We start from the raw sequence: 6,000 nt of genomic DNA, 5'->3' as shown, positions 1-6,000 counted from the left end.
TTTTAAAATCCTAACTAGAAGACCTCAACACGCCCAGGAGAAGGAGGGGCATCATCCAGCATGGTAATGTCACGGAGGTGTCAAGGTTTCCTCACGGCACAGGATACTCTAGGGGGCGCTGTCTGTACCAACTGCCATTGCAATCATGGCAAGGTTTCTTGCATTTCTTGCAGACTTGTACTGCATCCAGGCATTTGTGACAGCAACATCAAACAGCCATCACATGTCTGGTCCATTTCCTGGCTCTTCCTGCCATGTGATAGACACAGAGGTCTCTGTACTCCAACCTGGGCCTGGACTGGTGTTTGGTGCAGACATCCTCAGAATCTTTCCCATTTGCAGTAGAAACCATAAGCACTCAGTTGTTTTCTGAACATTGGTACAGACTCATCACCAAGGTCTGTCGTGGGCAAAGATTTCAGCAGACTGCAGGTTTCATGATTAAACTCCAAACAAAGACTGACAGTCAAACATGTCAGACAACTGTCTCGAAGCTCTTCTTGTTGACACCACGGTGGCACCACATCATTTCTGTGTCGGTCAGTGCAGAGTTGGTCAGTGACGATACATTCCATTTCCATTTGTATACAGTAAATACAAATTATAGCTTTTTCTTGTTTGAAATTTTCATGATTTTCTTGTTATTTTCTTGTTTTTTGTTCACTTAAATCATTTTTCCATTTTATTTCAGAAACCATCACAACATCTAAGTGCTATAACAAGGTAGACACTGAGGAATTATGGTTTTTGAAACTTCACGTACGTCAGCATGTGTAACGTCTTTGTCAATTATAGCCAAAACAGTAGCACTCTAAAACCTGAATCCACAAAAACAAAATATAAGAATTATAATGAAGTGCTGCTTCATTTATCCAATTATGTCAGAATATATAATTATCTGATAATAAGATGTGATCCTTCCATCTATCCAGCCTTTCTCCAAGATGTTCACACACACACACTCACACACACACCCACACACACACACACACACAGTGCATGACTCATCCTGATGACTCACTCCACCTCTCCTTTCTCCACACACACAGACAGTACATACACGCACACACACTCCTGCTGTATTATCTACCCCTGGCTAACCTTGAAGGACGAACAAAGAAGATACTGGTGTACTGAGGTGGAGCTGCTGATCAACAGCATTATTCTTCCTCCTCCTCCTCCTCCTCCTCTCCATCCTCCTCTTCCACATTTTTTCGTACCGATCCAGAAAACGAGCTCTATGTTAAATGTGTCTGTAACATTGGCTTTGAAGAGATTTCAGGAATGGTAAAAAAAAAAAAAAAAAGTTGTGAAGTTTCTTTACGTAATCAAAACTTGCACCAGCTTTAAAACTTCATCTGATGCTACATAACAGTACAGTATGTACTGAGTCCTAGTGCCTTCCTGTTGGGGAAGTCTGCAGTGTGGCAGGCACGGAACCAATGTCATCCTTACTGTAAGCATGTTTACTGTACATGGGTATAATTACCAAAATATAAATACATTTTTAATGGGAACATTTCATTTATTCTGTTTTTGAGAGTGTTTTGTCCACCTGAGTAAAACTAGGAGCTTCAATAAGTTGAATATACAGAAAAAAGGTCATTATTGAACAAGGTACATGATTACTGTTTCAGTAATTAGTGATTCTTTTTATTAAATCCTCTTGAACTTCTGATTAATTCCATTTGATTATGAAAGTACTTTTCATTTATGAAGTTTTCTTTGAATCCTGAATTCCTGACTAATTTCTCTGCTTTTCTTTTTTTTTTTTTTTTTTGCTTTATTCCTAATTAAACCTCCTTATTCTTGATTAAATCATGATTGATTCCTAATCAACATATGTTGGGTCAATACTAATAAAATGCTGTCCTGTCAAAGTGACCTCATAAATGATTATTTTGAAATTGATGACCAACTATTTACACCTATATCAGTGCAATGAAAACTCTCTTGAAATTGATTTTCCTCATTTCATACTAAATTCTTGCAGCTGGTTTTGCTCTGCTCACTTCAGTGATTAACGATCACAACATTAAATATTTTTTATCCAATAATCAGTCACATATCCTTCTGTAATTAAAATAATGTAATATCATTAAACCTTTTTCCATGTCCCTAAAATTGTATTCCACCCAGTTATTACAGGTTAACTGCCCCTTTAAGAGACAGGCTGATGCAACAGTGACATCAGCAACAGCGTTCTGTCTGTCTTCGCTGGTGGATGTATTTGACACAAGAACTGCAAGTACACCAGACTCCGCATTTATATTTTCTAATTTTCACCAAATTGTGATTATACTTGGATGTTGTCGTTATCATAAGTAGGAAAACTATTTCTATTATATGGAGTTAGTCACAGTCCCCTGCCCTGAAGGTTTGACAGCTTGGCTTCAGGAGGCACGTGATCACGGCCGAGCTGTGCTCTCTGAGAGTCGTGCTCAGCAGAAGCGTCACTATGACCTGAGACGACGTCAGGTCTCCTACATCACTGAGGGTCTTGTCAGAGTGAGAACTCTACCACAGTCAGCTGCACAAGTTAACTTCACTGCCAGCCCGGCCCCATCTCCATAAGACTGTCTGATGTTAACTGAAGTTCACCCAGGACAGGACGACGGTGTTTTCCATGTGAACATGGAGCCTGTTCATAAGTTGTCATTAATGATTTCACTGATCCCACTGACTCTGTGGACTGTACAGGTCACTGATGATGTGCATCATTCTGACCCCTCTGGCCCTCCCTTGGCCTGGCTGACTGTTAGAACCTGAGACCTAGATGGACCCCCAGAGTCACCTTGACCAACCCTTATTGTTCTTTTTTGGTTGAATGTTTTGTAATACTCAAGTGCTTCTGGTAGTAGTAATGTTCCTATGTTACATGAATGACCAAGAGAATAATGTAAATAATATTTGTGTAGATATTCCCTCCACTCAGACTGCAAAGGAGTTATATACTTGTGTCCTAATGTGATTATTATGTGCTATGAAAAAATATTGTACTGACATACACTGTCATGTACGTCAGTTACCTGATATTTCACTGTATGTCTCTCACTTTGGTCCTGACAGCTAAATTGTCTCCTTGTGTGTGAAGGTAGTTTAGGTTTGGCCTGTTCCTCTACGTTGTATGGCCACCAGGGGGGGAATAAAATCAAAGATTGGGGACTAGACTTTTGGGGGACATGTAGCAGAAATGTGACGTCAGCTGCCTGCGTGCAGTCTTTGTTCTTTTTTTTAAAAACAACTCTTTTGGTTTGTCCTAATAAAACAGTGACGGTTTGTAAATGTGTAGACGTGAGTCTACCTGCGTGACACCAACCGTCACAAACTCATAAATTCTTTTAATTTGGAATAAAGACGAAGGAAGTGGCTCCGCGGATCAGCTAATGTGTAACTTCACCAGTCACGGACTTCTTTACAATGTGATGCTACAACAGTAAGTACACTGAGTTGACGTAAAAACAGAAAACGACAGGTTCTCTAAGACTGATACAACATTGTTTTGTCAACGTCTGTCCCATTTGGTTCAATTTGCTTGGGAAACGTTTCTTAATCAACACTGCAGGTGTGTTACTTTAGCCTAGTTAGCGCTACATCTGGATAAACCTAATCCGTTGAGTGTGTTGTGACATGAATTCAGAGTGAACAGAGAATCATATCATTGTTACTGTGATGTTGGTGCAGTACAAAAAACAGAATGCCTTTCATTGTGTTTGTAGTATGAAACGGAGAAGAAGAAAGTTGGCACACCGCAGGTGACCAGCAGGGGGAGTGTGAGAGTCAGAGTTGAGCTGAATGCAGCCATGCAACTACCACAGAACAACATTTCCAGGTCCAGACCACCCTCGTGGACCTGCAGGTGAAAATACAGGTAATACAGAAATGCTTATAAATTTAAAACAGTTATTCAGTGAATGAAGGAATTAAACAACAACAACAACAACACCAACTTTTTACTCGCAGTTGAATATTGTTTAAAAGGTTTGTTTTAATGGATATGTAAATGTCTGGAACCACCGGGACTGGAGACAGGCATGAAATATAAGGTCACCTTTAATTTAATTGACTGTTATGTTATTTTATGTCTGTGTTAGAAATGTGTAAATTTGGGACAAAATGGTTAATTATAACTTTCCTTTTTCTGATACCCACGACTTTGTCTGTGGTGGATTGTACATTTCTGGACTTGCTTATACATTATCTCATAAAGTGAATATTAAAAGGCCAGTAGAGTGACCAACAAGCAGTTCTACCAACATAAGGTCTACTTTAAAAAAGACTATAATTTAATTAAATGTAACTTAAATATACAATTAAATGGAAAATCCTTATTCTGTAGAAATTATCTATATATATTATGTAAGTTTCATACGATATAATATATATCATATATAAGAAGATATATGACAGAGAAACGTAAATGAAAATAGTGCATCCGCCTCCCAGTGGTTTATAGCTAATACCGCCGACAGATGTCAGCATTGCTCTGATTAAAATTCACAGACAAGCCTTTTGTCGTTGATAATATAATTTAAGTAGCAGAAATCTGGGTTTTCATTAGCATCTTTAACTATTCAGAAGTATTTTGTTGAAGAAGTATTTCAGCTGTAGACACATATATATTTATATTTAAAGTAAACTGCTCTGTAAAGACGACAGTGAGTTTTAACTAAATGCTTTTTAGGAGTTTTATATAAATGTAGCTGAAGATGCGTAACTAGGTAACTGTAGCTGTAGGTAAATATAGAAACCTTGGAAGATGTAACTATAGAGAGCATCTCAGCTGAACAAAAGGCAGAGAGACCAGGTGACGACTTTGAGCTGTCTTTCTAGACTTCCATCTCCTGCGTGAACTGACAAGTTGTAACGATTAAGTCCCAAATTCTTCACATTCCTGCAGAGAAATAATCATAAGGTCATTTGCACTAGACTACGAAGAAGGAAACATCACTGATGCAGATAAATGATCTGTTTCTGTGACCATGGCTGTTGAAGACCACATGAGAAGAAAAGTTCTGTCATGTGTGGTCATCAAAAGACAATGTGACATTTTTGTCTTGAATTTCTTGCGTAATTATTTTTTCTTTTTCCTTTGAATCTAACTTTTGTTTGTTTGCAAGATTTGTTGAACCGATTTGCATAATTATTTCAGCTTTTTCTCCAATAATGGCTGAATAATGGCTACCTCAATCATTTCTGTTTCTTGAATTCAGCTTTTTTAAAACCCATCCATTAGAATATATGTGTTACTTTTTGAATCAAACAACAACATCAAAATGCTGTGCATCTTTTTCCACATTTCTTTCTTCATGTAGCTGACTTGACTTACAGTGTGTTCTGGTACGTTCCTGTTTGGCCTATGCTAACTGCCATGGGAGGAGAAGATAGCCTCACAGCTGTGATGTGGAATGATTTAGTGTAACAACTTAAACCACTGCTGGTTGGCTGCAGCTTGGCTCACCACCCACTTTAGGGTGTGTGTAGCATCTCTGGCCAACTTCACAATGGAAATGCCAACAGTGCACATGCACACGTAAACACTTCACCTTAGTCCAAATCCCCAGAGGAAGATTTGTCGTTAAATTCCTTTGTAAATGATCCCAATTAGAGGAATGTGAATATTTAAGCATGCATTAGTTTAACAAGACAGGAGAGATGTGCTGTGAAAAGTAGTTTTGGGGGAAAACGGCGGCAGACATTAATTGTTTGGTGCGGTTAAATAAATCTCCTGCACGTGCACATCTCAGTCAGATTCTGTGCTCCATCATGTTTCTGAGTGACAACAGCTCACAGTAATGATGACATCGTGTTGATCAGAGGCTGTTGGAGCCAGTGTTTTCAGATTCGCTCTCGATCGCACTCCTTATAAACAATAGTCACCGACGTACTGTATGTATCGGAGGCAACCGGGCGTTAGCACGCTAGCTTTTGGGATGATGAGAGTGGAGGGTAAGAGCGGGACGGGGGAGGGGCCAAATTGTGTGGCACGGCCATAGTCTC

The 6,000-nt window shown here is 39.1% G+C and overlaps 1 long non-coding RNA gene across 2 annotated transcripts in view; it reads left to right on the top strand.

Annotated features, from left to right (window-relative positions):
- The window catches only part of LOC103378241 (uncharacterized), a 73,368-nt gene continuing 67,368 nt past the window's right edge, over window positions 1-6,000 (top strand). For both annotated transcript variants that reach the window (XR_003049587.1, XR_003049586.1), the window contains exons 1-2: window positions 1-3,436; window positions 3,720-3,871. This is a non-coding gene — a long non-coding RNA (uncharacterized LOC103378241). The remainder of the gene's footprint in view (window positions 3,437-3,719; window positions 3,872-6,000) is intronic.

Source organism: Cynoglossus semilaevis, chromosome 4, assembly GCF_000523025.1.
Source record: "Cynoglossus semilaevis isolate Cse_v1.0 chromosome 4, Cse_v1.0, whole genome shotgun sequence".
NCBI lineage: Eukaryota > Metazoa > Chordata > Actinopteri > Pleuronectiformes > Cynoglossidae > Cynoglossus > Cynoglossus semilaevis.
The sequence above is the reverse complement of the archived record's forward strand: the minus strand, read 5'-3'. Positions and strand labels throughout refer to the sequence as shown.